Here is an 18,170-nt window from a genome sequence, read left to right on the forward strand (position 1 = left end):
ACGTGAGGGCCTGATCCATCCCAGAGCCCACTGCTGTCTAAGCATCTTAGAACAGAGCCCCATGCATAAACCGTGCCTGAAAAAAAAAAAAGATTTCTTCCGACATCTAAAAACCCCCTTCAACACTATGTGAGTGGACATCAACACAGCCTTGCCCATCTGGGACTGTGCTAATGTGTCATAACAGGTGTGATGTGGACAAATACATGCTGTGCGTGATGACTAAATAAATCAACAGGAGTGGCAATGCTGCCACTCAGCGCCTCTCTGGCCTCTGACCCCCCCCCAGAGCGTTGTGGTTCTCCAACACAGTGGACGCGACTGACAAAGCGAGGAGGACTGCGGCCTGCCTGAAAATTCAAACGAGCAGGCAAACGAGCCGCAGACAGGATGCTCCTCTCCTCCTCCCCTCCTCTCCCCTCCGCTCCTCTCCCCTCCCCTCCTCTCCTCTCCCCTCCGCTCCTCTCCTCTCCTCCCTCCTCTCCCCTCCCCTCCTCTCCTCTTCTCCTCCCCTCCTCTCCCCTCCCCTCCTCTCCTCTTCTCCTCCCTCCTCTCCTCTCCCCTCCACTCATTCCTCTGGTGTTGGCGAGGGAGCTCAGGGAGCTGCCGTTCCCACAGAGGGCTTGCCAGGGGCAGGCTGGGCTGGGGTAGGCGCGCTGGCAGTGGCCCGTTGGGGCTGGACGCCGCTCAAGCACGCGGTGGAGCTCCGGCCTGTGAATGAGAGGCAGAGGCACAGAGGCAGGCATGATGACGGAGGACTTTTATTTATCACCAAGGGCCTCTCACGTAAAAGGTCTCGAGTAAATAAATACAAGCCACCGGTCCAAAAACACTGGCCACTAAAAATCTCCCCCTCTCTCCGCGTTTTTAACGTGTCTTCTTGTAATTTTGGTTCCCTCAGTGTTTTGCTTTACGGCCTGGCCTCGGCATCTGGCCGTACGGCTGCATGGAAAAAAGCTCAGTGGCCTCTGTCCAAGACGGCAAAGTGCCTCTCCACGTGGAGAATGAGGGCCTGCTTTCCACCGCCTCACCAGGGCACTGACGCTGACCGCCGCTGAGGAGCTTACGCACACAGAGAGAAATACACACAGCGTACATACCACACATGCACCCACACGCACGCACACACACACACACACACTAACACACACACACTAACACACACACACATGCAAAGTGCTGTACACACCCCTCATGCCACACAGGCACACATATACAAATACAAAACATACACACAGCACACACATAAACAAAGAGAGAGAGAGAGAGAGAGAGAGAGAGAGAGAGAGAGAGAGTGAAACTGAGATCCAGCTGCATCTGTGAATTGAACCCCAAGGCTTTAGACTGGTTTTCATGAAAGTACTGCCATGGAAATTGTTAAAAAAATAACATCAGAAGGAGGGGAGCGAAACTTTAGCTAACAAATGAACCCTGTATCCATCCAATCAAGTCATCTTAGGGATTGAAGAGTTTGAGAAAAAGAAAAATGCTCCAACAGAAAATATAACAGATCTTTAAGACTGAGACCCTCACAAGTGCATCTGTGGAAAGTGATTTATAGGTCACTTAATGATTAATCACAAAACGGTTGCGGCTCTTTCTCTTCCCGAGAACTGCAGTCCCGGCTTGGCTGGGCACTTACACCAGAGCAGCCCTCATCCTCTCCAAACCACTGGCATCCAGCCTGGCCTTCGCTTACTGTACACGCAGAACATCAAAGCGCCTCTGTGTGTTAGCACTTACATTCGCTGTTGTCTTTGAACTGCGATCCCTCTCTCTCCCCTCGAAGTCAGGAGATCTCGGGCCCAGTTTGCAGTGGTTTTTGCGAGCTGGCTGTGTCGGAAAGAAGGGGTTAGTTCTGCCATCTTTTTTTTTTCCCCTTCTTTCTTTCCTCTTTCCCCAGACTCTCAGATCTCAGTCCTTTCACATTTAATCTTGGGACCCAGACAGAGTGAATCAGAACCTCCTCGGGTGCTGCTGGCGTGAGCAAGACGTTCCCATAGCCCGGTTGCTCAGTCAGTCCCACTGTGAACAGAACAAGAGCAAGGGGGAGATTAACGTCTCGTCGTTTCTTTTCCATCAAGCGCATTACGCAGTTTCAAATCCTCCCGCGGCAGTGGATGTGCCCCTCTGAAAATTCTTGTGAGGTGGGCCTCCACTGACAACTTATGGGGAGCTCATCCACTTGAGGATTATTTGAGTAGAAGATGAAAGATAAGGAGAGAGAGAGAGAGAGAGAGAGAGAGAGAGAGGCCTCTTCATCCCAGCTGGTTTGACGGATGTGATCAGGGGGCAAATCAATTTACTGCCTCCAGTCTGTCCCCAATCAACGGCTGTCCCCAGCTTTTTAGAAGGGACTTAAACTTGTCGCTCTAATCGGCGTCCGAGCTTCTAAGTGTCTCTCAATCTGTTGTGTCGTTGTGCACTGGAGCCCTTCAGGATGTAAAGCCTCAGGATGTTTCTTTTCTTTTTATCGCGCTGGAAACAAACAGTGACAGCACAAATCTTTATCCTCCGTGAATACCCTCTTGGAAAGCCTGTGTGCTTTTTTTTTTTTTTCTGACCTCCTGCCCCCTGTTCTTCCGTTTATCAGGTCTCAGTTTCCTCGCCTCAGTCTAGCCCTGTTTGCCTGGGATTTCTCTTTGGGGGTTCAGGCTCCGGTTAACTGTGAAGCATTTCCGAGTATCTCATTCGAAAACAACATGGAAGCTTACAAAGGCCTTTGAATCAGATTCAGAAAGAATGGACGTTTGTGTGTGTGTGTGTGTGTGTGTGTGTGTGTGTGTGTGTGTGTGTGTTTGTGTAGGAAATGAAGGCCCGTCTGTGTGTGTGTGATTGGTCTGTTGGCCACTCCCTGTGAACCCCCAGGATTCTCCACCCCCCCCCCACCCCCAAATCTCTCCTGCCCCGAACACTCACAGATGGGCGCTGGATTAAACATGCCCATTCATCCGGATTGACAGGTATTACCGTCTGGATTGTGAAGCATCCCCCAATCTCGGGTTCGAGGGGGCCAAATTAAATTCCTCTCCCAGCTCCTGCTGGTGGCGTCATATTTATTTTAGTTTTTTCTTCGTTTCTTCTTCCATTTTTCTCCCTCTTAGTGGAAAAAGGTGAGAGCCAGGCCCCAGCTGTGGGGGTAAATAGGGTTAAAAAAGGCACGAGTGTCCCATTAACTAATCCTCGTGGAGGTAAAACCAGGTCATCTCTCACAGGTCAGCTGTGGTCCTCACACTGCGCCGCTAATTCTGCCCCGGAATCTCAGGAATCTGTGAAATCAAATGAGAAATGTAAGTGAATATATTAAGGAGTCACACTATTTCCATTGAAGTGGCCCTTCCCAGCCCAAAGGCACAAGGGCAGCTATGTGCTCTCCGTGCAGGCCAATGTGGCACAGTTGGTGGTCACTGATGCTGTTGTTTCGTAGGACTGGACGTATGTTTATTAGAGGGAGCAGATGGAGAACATTATGTTATGTGCAACACTGAATATGCTCCCAAATAAACATGGGAATTAGAGCCAAAGGACATTTAAGGTAGCTTTGCCGAAACTGTCTAACATTGTACAACTGTCAGGAGTGCTTCTTTATTTGTCTTGACTGCATGTGAATACACTGGGTTTGGTCTGTAGTGATGTCTCTGATAATAGAATCCACAATGGCAAATGAAGATTGTACTAGTGTGCCCTTGGTTGTTTTTATTTTATAAACAATTATATGAGACATACACTATTACCATTTCATAATTTTGAGTGACTTGTGTAAGAACACATTCGAATGTTTGGGACATTGTCCACTAGATGTCAGTAATAGCAAAGGTTTTCCTTGTAAATGCTGCACTGCCTGCATTGTTCAGACATGACCATATACTTCATATCAGTGCTACAACTTAGCACTTGCTGTTTGTGTGTTCTGGATTAGCTTACTGTCAGAGAGGCTGCATCTCTGTTTTTTTTTTCAATTACAAATTTTATAATTCAGTAACATAATTATTTGAGTCACAAATGTAACATGAAGGTAAATGCCTTAATGGCAAATGGGATATACATGATGTTGCCATATGTCTGAAAATGAGCCTCCTTACTCCTTATGCAGCTTACTCATTTACAAATGCCACCTTCATGCTACCTACATTCAGTCCCCCCATTATGGCACGAAATTCCATCTGCCAATGCAATTCCAATGCAACACAACCTTTTTAAGTCAAAACGATTTCCAGACAGGTGACAACTTGCTGTTCAGTTTGCATTATCAAATACCAGTCGAGCGAGACAGTAGGTGGCAATACAGTATGTTGCTTTCATCCAACAAACAAGGAAGCTCTTTCACTAACGTCTCACACCAGTGGTAACACAAGAAGCATATCAAACTAGAATGAGAGCTTAGAGGTATGACAGGAAAAAAGAGGCTAAGATAAAGAGGCTCTTTGTGTGTGTGTGTGTGTGTGTGTGTGTGTGTGTGTGTGTGTGTGTGTGTGTGTGTGTGTGTGTGCCTGCTGTGTGTGTGTGTGTTTGAGAGAGAGAGAGTGTGTGTGTGTGTGTGTGTGAGTGTGTGTGCAGATGAGCCTTGAAGAGGGAAACACATCCTACTCAGGCCTACACAGGCTCATTAGCGCTGTGAATGATGCCACTGTCTCTCTCCGCGTCTCTCTCCGCAATCCGCCCGTTGGAATGTCAGGAATGCCAGCTCTAGACAGGCCAATGGGGGCCGGATGTCTCCTGTTCTGGAAAGGGAATTGGGACAAACCAGATCCAGCGTCCCAATGCAGGCTCGGGAATCAAGGGTAAAGGGTGATGTGCTCAGAGAAGAGATCTCAGATAGACAGAGAGAGAGAGAGAGAGAGAGAGAGAGAGAGAGAGAGAGAGAGGGGAAGCTCATCCATGTTTCAACTGGAGGGACCTGGTCACTCCTAGCAGGGTAATCCTTTCAGTCCATCTCTCTCTGTCTCTCTCTCTCTCTCTCTCTCTCTCTTATTCCATTGCCTTGCTTCTTATCTCTTCCTCTCTCTCCTCCTCTGTGTTGAAACATCTCCAGGTGACTCATGCATGCTGTATGTTATGTTCAGAGGGCACCCAGCAGAACCCTCACTGTGTCAATTTGCTCATAGGCTGTGACAGATCTCAGGTCACTTAGCATTGACCTTGGAGAAGCACAGGAAGCACAGATGTCTGTACATGCTGTTTAAAGCACTGAAGAAATCCAGTCCCAGGTGAAGCCTCTTCAGGTATTCACTATAGCCTAAAAATCTAACAGCCTTAAGTCTGTCAACTATAACTGAAAGCACATCAAACCACACCAATGACGTTAAACGACAGCAGTCCTTATATGACAACATAAATGTTTTGGATACAGTTATGAATAATACTGATATTTGCTATCACATTTGCTATGCCAACATTTAATTCAATTATGTCCACATGATCATTTCCTCTGGAGATATGGAGGGTTAGTGTGATGGAGAAATCTGTCTGAGTGTGTGTGTGTGTGTGTAAAGCTGAATGTCTCCTTCTCCAATCTGCATGACTGAAGTGGCAAAGCTCTACGTTCTGGAGCTTAGTTGACACAACACTCTCCACACTGGCCAAGGCTGAGAGAGAGCCAGAGGCGTAGTGTGAAGAACAAACTGTTTACTACATGTATAGGGCCAAGAGGTACTTGCGTAATGTATCTAGTCTGAGGCGAAATCCTCCTGGGATGCATTATCTGATTCTGCTATAATCCAGTGGTTTGAGTCCATGGAATGCTGGAGGATTGCGCCCTCCCATTGTGAATGAATGGAAAGCCATTTTCAATGGAAAGAGATAGCACAAGAGGCCAAATTGCTACTGCAAATGGACAATAGGTGAATGTGTAATCCTTTTTATTGATTTCCTTTTCTATAATCACAAAATCAGCACATCAGCATGACACTTTCAGTTATTTATACACTCTTAAAATGAATGTGTTGAAAATAACACAACTTATGTTAATTTTAAGACATCTCTATGTCCAGATAGAAACAACACAGTTTGGTTGTTTCTAACACACTGCTTTTGTTATTCGTTTTAAGAGTGTACACAGTATGTGTTGATTTTTTTTTCACAACAACTTGTGTTGTTTTTTTAACACATCTCTATGTCCAGACAGGGACAACACATAAAGGACAAATAAATGGCACATAAAGGGAATGGCATCTGAGATCACCTGAACCGAGTGGGTGGTTAGAAGTTGAAGTGGGTGGGAGAGGAAGGAGTTTTCAACTAATGCCAGTCAAATGCAGCCTCCCCAAACTAACTCAAGAGGCGCGCTGCAGCCGCTCTCTCAACGCCAACAGAAAAAACAAATGTCAAGAAACCACCATTTTCTGACTAATTAGACGGGACGTAGAGACAAGTAAGCTCTCAGAAGTACACAAAGTGAAGATTCACCAGCGGAGTATTGCGCACCAGTACCTGGGAAGTCACCAGTGCCAAACGGAGCTTCTATACCGACGTGCGTTAAAAAAAAAAAAAAAAAAAAAAAAAATACCGACGTCGCGCAATGAGCGCTATGGAGAACTCGGAGACATTTGCGCTCATTTTTGGACCGTACCTTCCATGATACAGCAAGTCGGTGCATTCTTTTACAACTCGCGACCAAGACCTTAAACCAATTACCGACCTCGTGGGATTAGGAATCGTAGAGAGTTTAGATTAATCTCTTTTGCCAACATGCTGTCATAGAAATCGGAACGCCGGGGAACCGAGACGATGAGACGCAAGTGAAAACTTCAGGTAGTTAACATTTTGTGCTACCGTTTACCCTGCAACTGTAATTTATTTAAATCATAAATACATCAGCAGATGTCATCGTTTGTTTGTGGGTTTTAAATCCCAGGCGCAAAGACTTTGACAGGTCTGTAAGACCGCTGCCAAAATGTAGGACACTGTAATTATATATGGTCCACAGTAGAAACCTCTAAACGCCTGTAATGAGTGATAAAAATCAAGTTGTAACATGCTGGAATTTAAGCGCTGAATTGAAGAGTGAATTAGTAGTTCGTTCCTCTCTGTGGAATCACTACAGCCTATGATTTCTTCTGAGTTGATCTTCAGCAGATGTCTCAGATATGGGCTGCAATGTGAGCATTGTGAAAGTGTTCACGCTCAGTTTTTCTGTGTTTTTCTGTGATTCGAAACTTCCTTCCTTATTTTTATTCTTATTTATGCCTGGCAGCACCACACTCAACTCTGCATATAAAATATCAAAGAGGGTGCAAAGAAACTGTCATTTCTTCTGTCAGCAGCATATCACTGGTTTCACTTATCTTTGTTATTAAACAAATCTTTTCTAATCTTATCTGTGTGTGCTTGTTACCTCATCTTGTGAGTGAGCTGGCAGTGAAGAGTGACACTTTCCTCCCTCTCTGGTTTCTGGACCAGGTGTCCATGGCGTTGCCTTGCCGGTTTGCTTGTGCTAATTATTGGAGGTTAATCCGTCCTTACCTACTCACACATGTACTGTGCTCAGGCCTGTTTGGATGTCAACTCTGTGAATAGTATGCATTCTTGAATGAAACACTGGTGGCAATGGGAAGGATTGTACATTGTTACAATGTTTTTCTGAACTGATGCTGGACCTAAATTAGTAAGGTTACCTGTGTAGACAATATTCTGAGATGGAGCTATCTGCTAAGAAAATTGTAAAATTCTAAGGCGGACAGACTCCATTTATGATTTACAAAGGGTAGATTTGAAATATTTATCTGTCAGACATATGAATCTAAGCTTAGAGTGGATTCAGTCTGAAATTAGGCCAAGTGTACAATGGGCAGTTAAAAAGTATCCCTCATGTGTGCACTGTGCTGTGATGTGTAGTGCATGCAGCACCAAGTCGGTGCACTGTTTTCTCACAACTCTTCATTGTAGTTGGAAAAGCCTCTCTCACAGGGGATGTGTGCTCTAATTATCCCACAGTGATGCAGGCTGGGAGGCCTTTGTGTGCTCCTCCACTTGTGTGTGGTATATTATGCAAATTCACTTTGTTCTCGAACATCCAGTTCACTACCATGTAAATGTCCCGCATCATCATCGTCTCCCCCCAACGGTCTCTCAATCACGATGCCGCCATGGGAAATTGCACACCACTCCAACCCTATCGTCTCTCTTCGTTAGGTCAGTCAGGCAGGTTGATTTCATTGCGTGGAGTCAATGGCGGTTTGGCTCCCATGATTGCTAATGTGATGCTGAGTTCTTGTCATGTGCAGTTGGAGAGAGAGAGAGAGAGAGAGAGAGAGAGAGAGAGAGAGAGAGAGAGAGAGAGAGAGAGAGAAGCGGCAGGCTGTCAGTTTGTGAAGCACACAATGAGAGCAGGATGCTATTTGTGTGGGAGCGTATGCAGTGTGTAAACTGAGAATACAAATCTACTTATCTCTGAGTCACACTGGCTGTCTGTTGTGCCACACAAAGAGGGTTAGGGGGATACTTTGTCTGTGTGTGTGTGTGTGTGTGTGTGTGTGTAACAGTGCTGCGCATTGCCTGTGTAACATCTCAGCCCTTATAAGTCCGTACATAAACACATTTGCAGGAGGATAAGGATGTGGATGACAAGCAAGCGGGAGTTTTGAGGAAGATGTTGAGAGACGAAAGCTGACATAAGTCAGCCATAAGCCAATGTAACAAAAGAAATAAAAGCAACTCAAGAGTGCATGACCAGAAAGAAAGTGTGAAATGTTGCAAACACTCTGCAGCAACAAAACAATGAACAATGTGTCCATTGTGGACACAGAAAAGCCCAGGTCATTTTCGGGTCACACCAACAACCTGTGCCGCCAAGCCCAGAGGCTTGTTTGTTTTAGCGGTGGGGCTAACTGGCTAGGTGGGGAGCCATCTATCCCTGGGGGCTAATGAAGGCCCTGCCCCAGCAGAGGCCAGTTCAGCCCCCCTGGATGATGTTCCCTTTGCCTGAATTTGCGGTTTGGTTCCCCACTGCTGTTGAAGCCAAACATTTGAGATATATGTCTGTTGCTGACACATTTAAACCTCTTGATATTGAGTATGACCTCTTGCGTTGAAATATGGATTTTCTGTATTTGTCATGATAAATAAATGTGAGGTCAAGGCCTTTTGGTTCAAAATTGAATTGCTGTCAGTGTCAATACATAGATCTTCAATAGGTTATGACAGATCACACTAAAGGACTTATTCAGGGCTGTTTTGGACATGTGACTAGTCAGAAATGTAAGTAAGACATTCTGACCTTTTCTGTTGTTTTTTTCTTTACCATGTAGATATAAGCTGATGTGTTCTTGGGAACCCTATCCAACATACTGCACTGTATAAACGTCTGGATCTTTCAGCCTCTGGTCTGTGTGGTCTTTGCTGCGGAAAGTCATTCATTTTTGGTATGTTAGTTTGCTAGCCTTGACGTTTGGGAGCCACCAAGAGCAGAGACAGAGAAAACCAAATATGTCTGGGAAGCCCCTAGGCTTTGCAATCAGCAGGTAAACACATGCAAGTCTTAATAACAGTCAGGGAATTTTCTAGAAGATAGGCAATCTTTACCTGCCTGTCGTTCCCTTCTGTGCAGGACACATTAATGGCAGGTGGTGGATGGCAGTTGCTGGTGGAATGTAAGGAGCAATGCTAATGCTTTCATAAGGAAGGATACTGACTCCAGAGTATCCTGGCATCTGCTAGGGAATGGGGTGGGGTGGGGTGGGTGCTTGACTCCTTATCCAAGCACTTTCAGATGGACTCAATTCCCTTTTTGGGGGTTGCGGTGGGTGGGTGGTTTGCAGCCCCCAGCCCCCCCCCCCCCCCCTGTTCATTTTTTCATTCTTTTGCAAGTGCTTGTTTTAAGTGCAGAGTGCTGAGAGAGGTAGTTCCTCTGCCTTGCCTTGTTCCCCACCACTCTCTGGAATGTTTTTCTCCCCGCACTCGTGTCTGGCCCCCGGGTCGGAGCGTTGTGGCAGCCCATACCCAGCCTGCCAGACACAGAGAAACTGCAGGGCTGCTCTCCGCTTCCTCAGCCAACCAGGTGTGCTGGAACGGGACTCTTGGATTTGGACATTTTTGCCCAAACGGTCCCACTTAGTAAGTGCCATTATTAGCACCGTCAGTAATAGATCATAGCATGCAATTCTTATGTAAGCAGATTATTGCATGTTTGACAATTAACCTTGTCAAACCTTATGTAAGCAGATTATTGCATGTTTGACACACTACTTGTACAGTCCTTGGTGCTTTAGGATATCGTCACATTGAAAAACTGACTCAGTTTACCCAGTCAGAGTGTTTGTAGGTGTGTGCAGAAAGTTTATCTATGCCACATTCTAAATCCTCCCTATACTTTAAGATTTGAGCACGATCATATTGTCTTTTCCCAGACAGTTAATTCTTGACCTTCAGTGATTGGCATTCATTACCATTCTAGACAGTCCATTTTGTGGCATAAAAAAGATAGTTCTGTGGTTAAACTATAACTCCTCATAATCCTGTCTTCCCCGAATTCCCCTCTCGCTGCCTCCCTGTCACTTTTCAGACAACGTTGTTGTTTCACAAGGCTATTTACTTCTAACACTAATAACTTACACACACATGCACACACGCGCACACACACACACACACGCACACACACACACATATGCACACACACACACACGCTCACCCTTCTCCACTGTGCTACTTTGTCTGTTGATGTACTGTTTTCAGTCATGGAACCAAAAAAGGTGACCTTTTGTCCAATTCTTCTACCCTCTAATCTTACAGTGTGGGCTTCTCAACTGGAAAAAAAGTCTTCTTCTTCTTCTTTTGTTGTTGTTGTTGTTGTTGTTGTTGTTGTTGTTGTTGTTGTTGTTCTTGTTGTTGTTGTTGTTGTTGTTGTTCTTCTTCTTCTTCTTCTTCTTCTTCTTCTTCTTCTTCTTCTTCTTCTTCTTCTTCTTCTTCTTCTTCTTCTTCTTCTTCTTCTTCTTCTTCTTCTTCTTCTTCTTCTTCTTCTTCTTCTTCTTCTTCTTCTTCTTCTTCTTCTTCTTCTTCTTCTTCTTCTTCTTCTTCTTCTTCTTCTTCTTCTTCTTCTTCTTCTTCTTCTTCTTCTTCTTCTTCCATCTCGGCTGGTGCAGAGACCACATAACTGCCAGCAGGGCTGGAGTATGGGAACAATTTATCTTAACACCACAAGATGCAACAAAAGTTCAGACAGCCGTTACCACAAGTGTCTGAACTCTATGTGTTAAACAATTTAGCTGAGTTAGTTAAACCGATCATAGCTGGAGATTAGCACATTTCGAAGTAATGTTTATTTCATGCCATAAACTGTAAGGCACTTAGCTTGTTCAAATCCCCTGTTTTTCTAGGGCTGCTTAATCAATGTGAGTCTTTGTTTAAGGGCATTTACATGTGTGGCACACATAAACCTGCTCAGGCTGATGGTTATATGCTATGCAAACTGCATTGCCTTACCAGATTTCAGGGAAAAGTAGAAACGTATATGAAGCCGGAATGTGGATTAGAAACAAACTTAATGGTTTCCTAAGGCATGGGTGATATTAGACATACTCTGTATTCTCAGGAATGACTAAATGTACAAGAGCGTCTTTCCATATTCCCATTTCTTCACATGTGTTCGGTCAGCGAGAGTGTGTGTGTTGAAAAGTTCCTGTGTTCCAATCCACATGATGTTTCTTTTCCTCCACTGGTAAATCAAACGTCAGTGATGTCCGTACAAATCATCATCAGGCAGGTGAGGGCAGGAGGTCCAAAAGGCGGCTCTGGAGGATCTTTTCCCCACACGGACTCCTCCTGAGCCAGTATACTCCAGCCCAGGTCCAGCACGTCAGCCAAGGCAGCAGCTGGTCCCTGGGCTGAAGGCCCCGGGGGAATGTCCCTCTTGAGGCTGAGGAGGAGCTCCACAGGCACCTAAGTGTGACCAAGCCAACGCTCTCCTCATCTAAAGTACTGCGCTGGGGTGGGAGAGCAGGGAGAATAGGCATAGCAGGTGTGCTTATAGCACCGATCCGTGACCTCCCTCTCTCTCTCGTTCTCTCTCTCTCTCTCTCTCTCTCTCTCTCTCTTACTCACACACACACACACACACACACACACACACACACACACACAACACGCACACGCACACGCACACGCACACGCACACAGGGAATCCCAGATGAGTAGAAGGGTTGGGACTACAGGGATGGTCGTTGTTTGTGGTCAGGTTCAGTTGGCTTGAGTTCTTTCCCTGGATAACTGGGATGCTCGGACCTGGCCTCTCTCACAAAAGGTCTTGATTTGCACATGCTTATCCTGTCATTATCAATGTGATGCTTTGAGGATGCCTCCCCACGGCCAACATTTTCCAGGTGCTCACGTACACGTACACACACACACACACACACACACACACACACACACACATACACTGTACACATGTGAAATTGTTTACATCCAGATGGCTGGCGGCCATGGGAACAGAGAGGCAGGAAGTGAGAGGAGAGCGGCTGACGGGGGCAGGCAGGCGGGTGTCGACCCTGCCCTGGCATCTGTGTTTGTCAGATGCCGCGTCCAAATCCGAGCGTGCGGGGAAAGCAAACATGAGATCATCTGTCGCGCATTGCCGAGGAATTCCTCAGGCCACGCATTATATGTATGTGTGTGTGTGCTTCTCCTTATTGGTCCGTTTGCAGAAAGGGGGCTTTCTGTGTGTTCTCGATGACATTCCTCAGTTCGAGCACGTCATGTTTGGCTTTCAGGCATAGCTGTCAAGCATGTGGGCAGATTATCTGTCAAGCATGTGGGCAGATTATGAGCACACTTGGGCTTTTAAGCTCTCATTTCCATGTGGCCCGAATAAGGCCAAACCACGGCGAAATCGTCCCAGACCCCATCCGTAACCCCACTCCCTCACCCCCGACCCTAGCTCTGGATATGAGTGGTGTGCGTCTCAGAGTAGGGAACTGTAGTTGGATTGGGGGTGGAGAGGGGAGTTACGGAGTGGGAAAAGAGGAGGGAGGGTTGTAGCTGAGCGGGGTGTTTGGGATTTTATGGGCACCCATTAGCTTTTATGGCCCTAGAATTCCTGCTCTGTCTGCCAGCCCTGAGATCACGCTTGTCTTTTTTTATCCTCTTGTTTGTGCTTTATCGGACGCTACGTTTTTTGTTGTGCTGCGGTGGGCTTCTAGAGAAGTAGCAGCATCAGTGACCTCATGGGTGACCTCTCGCTGGTGGAGGGTAATGGTGAACATGTGTCAGCCTTGCTGTCGTTGCTTGACTGCTTGCCCTGGTGGTCTGTGGATACGGGTCTCCTAGTCGGCCCGTGCTTCAGAGATTTTTTTTATTATTATTTTGTTTTGTTTTGTTTGCTTATGTGTGTGTGTATTTGTAAACAGAAGAATTATTGTGAGCATGCTTGTTTGTGATCTCATACTAGAGATTCAAGTGGGCATGCAGTGCTATGCCAATAACAATTTATGTCTCTGAAGGTTGGTTTGTCAACAACACTGTCATAGGAAGTGTGAATTTAACAAACAGTCTGATACTGCCAGCACATTTAATCTCACACAGAGCTCCAGACGTCTTTGGAGCTTTGAATCCATCGACTCACTGTTTTGAGTCGGTGGATTCAAAGCGTCTCTTTTAAGGGATCAGAAAGATCCAGTGGCCATGCTTCAGTAGGCCTGGGACATGAGACGTGAGAGGCATGCGGCCGAGAGGATTCCTGTCTAATCTCTCTATTCCAAGGGGAGTCTAATCTTCATCGAAAACCCACCACTATGGTTAACATTTGTAAGCTATAGATGGACGATGGAATGTCCCGGAAAGAGATAAGGTCTTTATGTGACTGTGCCAGACCAGAGCTCCACCTAGGTCGTGCATCAATATGAATTTCTCTTCCTGAACTAGACATGATACAAACAGATGGGTCCCATGATAGTGATCAAATGTAGTCCCACCCATTTTGAAAACCAAACAAGGTAACCGGCATTTTCCTACATGGCCCTGACAAACCTAGAGTATCGTTGTTGATTAAACCTTTAAAAATAGATCCTCTGGGGGACAATACGCTGAAGGGGCAGATTGCAACAGTCAATGTATTCTTTGTGAGTGCACTTTTAACTAGCACTCCAGCTTTGCTTATTTCGGTCAGCCCTCTACGATTTAAAAATACTCATGCTACTGTATTATGAAAGACTTTGCTAAGGATAAGATGTCAGGAATTCTCTACATCTTTTTGTAGGTCTGCCATAAGTTGAAATGTTCTCTTGAGAGGATTTCATTTATAGTAGCTGAACCTCTGGTATTTAATGGCTTCCTGTATTGTGTGTTCTTCATCTAGCCTTTAGGACGATTTTGACAAATATTTATTACAGTAGAGTTCTAAAATCGGCTTTTTGAAAGTTGAAAGTTCAATACACACACACACACACACACACACACACACACACACACACACAGTCAGTCAGTGATGCTGAATAGGGTCATAGGGACCCCAGAAATGGGTCAGAGACTTGTCATTTCCAGCAGTATGACAGGCAGAAATAAACAGCAAAGTGAGAATGACAAACACAGCAGCGGCGGCCACATTCCACTTCTGCAGACGCACATGAAAGCTCATCAGTTTTAAAGAGACACGGATGCTGTGTTCTTATCAAGTCCCTTATCGCCGCTTGATTTAACTCTACTGTCTAGACTGGTGTAGCCCTCAGTAGGTGACTTTAATAAGGAGACGAAACAGCTTTCTAGCTTATAACAAGATACACAGTCTATATCATATCATGGTTTTATGGAAATCCACTACAGTTGAATAATTTATCACTTCTAATTGATTACATGTAAAGTAATTTCCTGTGTATAAACCGCAGGACAGTGTTTTATGCAAATAAAAAAAAACACATATATTAACCGCACCTGTGTATTACAGTAACCGCAGTGCCCAATAGCCCAATGAATCAGAATCAGATCGTGCTTATAAAGAAGAAATAAAGAAAAAGGGCGATTCCATGTGAAACTGTCAGGTCCATAACACTAACTAAACTCAGGGCTTACATTTCACTGCGGGATTGCGGGTATTGTGCATCATTTGTTCAAGTTCCGCAACTCTAGCCATCATAATGCGAGAAATTCCCGCATACACTTTTACAGCCTGTCTGATGACGTTAATATAATCATGAATTGGCGTGAATGCGGTGCTATTGACCGGACGGATCAACTACCGAGTTGAATTGAACATAGCCTCATGCAGACGCAGACACACACACACACACGGAGAGAGAGAGAGAGAGAGAGAGAGAGAGAGAGATCCACTTTGCGCTTACGCAAATAGGCTGCGCAACCATGGCAAACTTTTACATCTGGAAAGAGTTCCTTGGTAACTACCCTGCTAGCTCAGGTCACGTCAACACTTGATCCCAGAAAGATTGTCTTCGACTTGTTAGTTTTTAAATTTAGTTAACACCATGGCAAATACCATGGCATTGTGTTGGCGTTATGGATGTGACAGTTTTGTGCGGAATTGCCCAAAAGTAATGCATTCCTATGTACATGTCCCATGTATTAACCTCATAGCTTAGCAAAAAATATCATGTATAAACCTTGGTTAATACTCGGGAAATTACGGTAATCAGAATGGATTCTTGTGGTTCACTGCTAGGCAACTGAATACCACATTCCAGTCTAAGTCTACGCCTGCAAACAGGGAAGCACCCAGTGGATTAAGTCAGGTCGTGTGTGTACAGGAAGTTCCGAAAAATGTATCAAAACAACACTGTGTAAAAACGCTCAGAAAAAAAAGTTTGTCCTGAAATATTCCCTGTCATCATAAGGCCGTCCTCAAACACAGACTCTGGTCTCCATATGCCCTTTCATTTGCCGCATGCGTGTGTGCGCTCCCTGCTCATCAGGGGACAGCTCTCTCTCATTAACCAACTCATGTGCCTGGCCAATGTACGTCCAGTAGGCCCTCGGTAGCGTGTAATTTGGTCATGGTTTTGGCATGCTGTCCTCTGTTAACAGCATATTTTCACAAGGCATCCGTGACTGATAAACACATGCTGCCCATTTGTAGACTGTGTTGACTAAAGGCACTTGCTACTCAGACAGATGTTCGTCATGGGTATGGTATGTTGATGTCTTGGTATTCCTTTTGTAGGCCTACAGGTGACACGGGCATGGACCGTTGGGTGGAGATTGTTTTTGCTTGGATGCTGGGATCACTTAAGTAGACAAAATGTAACCATCATAATCCTAGTCAGTTGCAGAGCAGAACTTGTTGGCTGTCATGATGCAGGTTATTGCATCTGTAAAAGTATATATAGTGAAAGTATATAGTAGTTTATGTAAGTAAACTTAAAGGGGAAGGGAAGTTTGTGAAACATTAAAGGGGGGAAACATGACACAAGAGTTGAAGGCAGGACAGCCTCTGCTTGTAGACTGTGCACTCATTAAATACGTAAGGGATAATGCCCGACGAGGTGTCCTTTATCAGAAATAAATGGATGATGCCGAGGCGTGAACCGTCCGACGCAAAGCGGATAGGTGTAGGATATCACAACACCCTTTTCAACCTAGATCATGGTATAAAAACAGTTATTCCACACCACAGCCGAGGCTTGGAGGGTTGACTTTGGTTCTGAGATATGGAAAAGAGAGAAAAGACCTTGTCGGTCAGTGATGATGGATGACCAGAGAAGGAGGGGTGGAGGCCAACACACCCTGCTTGGCCAACTGGCATCTATTTAGGAGTGAAAGGATTTATCTCTCATCCTCAGGTCTTAAATAAGTTATTGAGAAGTGAGCCGTCATGGGCTGTCTACGTGCTGGAGTTCATATTGGGCAGAATTTTTGAAATGGTTGCAGAAAGTTCCATGAAGGAATCTGCATCAGTAAATGAGTTTTGGAATCCACTGAGCATGTTTATCGATCTCCAAAAAGAAGTCTTTGCCTTTGTATTTTCTAGTCAATCTCTCAGAGATGGGCAGTGACCCTATTTGTTTTGGTGCGGCCGATTCTTATGCGGTCGCTTTTCTTGTTTTGATTGTTTTTTGGCCTTTTCATTGTCTGTCTCGCCATGGATTTTTTCTGAGGTGTAAGCAAATGCTTTGTCAGGGCTTCGCGTCATGGTGGTGTGCGTCGCCTGTCTGGACATTGTCACACAACCGCAGAGAATAACGTCCCCGGTGGTTAGGGGTTTTTGTGTTTCCCCACCGTGTGGCCAGCCTGGGATTGTCCACTAGGTGGTCTCTGTGTGTGTGTGTGTGTGTGTGTGTGTGTGTGTGTGTGTGTGCTATTATGTGTGCGAGTGCATGTGTGTTTGGGAGGGGTGGGCTACAGCACACACAGTTATGGGTCTGAACTCCATGTGCGGGCTTAGTGTGTGTCTGGCCCCTGAGAGGAAGAGGAGGCAGCCTCTGAGGACAGAGAGAGAGAGAAATAGAGAGAGAGAGAGAGAGAGAGAGAGAGAGAGAGAGAGAGAGAGAGAGAGAGACGGATGAGGCCAACCTCTGACAGCCTGCAGACAGACAGAGAGTCTGTTAGTGATGGGGACCGTCGCGTGTGTGTCCTAAACTGAGTTCAAGGTGTGTAGCTCTTCTTCCTGCTGTGCTGTGTGCTGTGCTGTGCAGAAAAGGCAGCTGGGGGAAGCGGTTTGTTTTTCAGTCATTTTGCTTTTTTTTAGCTTTCTTTCAACATCTCTAGTTTCTGTTTTTCACTTGTTGTTGTTGTCGCTGGCAGACATGCTTGGACTGATAGTGTATTGTTCTTTTTCAAATCTGAATTGGGCAAGTGGCCTGGAGCTTTGGAAACTGGCTGAGAGTTTTCATTGCAGTGGCTGACGTGTCATCTTGGTGGCAAGGCATTCCAGCACTCAGAACTCAACAGAACTTGGAGGGCTCTTCCTCAGGTGTGGTTAGGATGAACTGTCTGAACAGGTAGCATGAATTATTAACCATTTTTAGTTGCTTTGGGAAGCCATTGGACTAAAAAAAGTAATGTACCCACGGTAAAGAGTGCTGGTACTTTCTTGTCAAAGACTGTGTGAGGCATTAACAATGATACAGAGTTTCCTAACGTGGCATGCCCAGAGTCCATTGTAAACTCGGTTAATCTCTGTAACAATCGATTGACCACAGTTAGCAGGGACAGAGAGGGACAATAAACAGAGTTAGTGCAGAGAGACTAGAGGGCAAGAAAAAGAGAGAGAGAGAGAGAGAGAGAGAGAGAGAAAG

At 45.5% G+C, this 18,170-nt stretch overlaps 1 protein-coding gene across 1 annotated transcript in view; it reads left to right on the forward strand.

Annotated features, from left to right (window-relative positions):
• The window catches only part of pdzd2 (PDZ domain containing 2), an 81,913-nt gene that overhangs the window by 21,440 nt on the left and 42,303 nt on the right, over window positions 1-18,170 (forward strand).

The sequence above is a fragment of the Alosa alosa genome, chromosome 5 (assembly GCF_017589495.1).
Source record: "Alosa alosa isolate M-15738 ecotype Scorff River chromosome 5, AALO_Geno_1.1, whole genome shotgun sequence".
NCBI lineage: Eukaryota > Metazoa > Chordata > Actinopteri > Clupeiformes > Clupeidae > Alosa > Alosa alosa.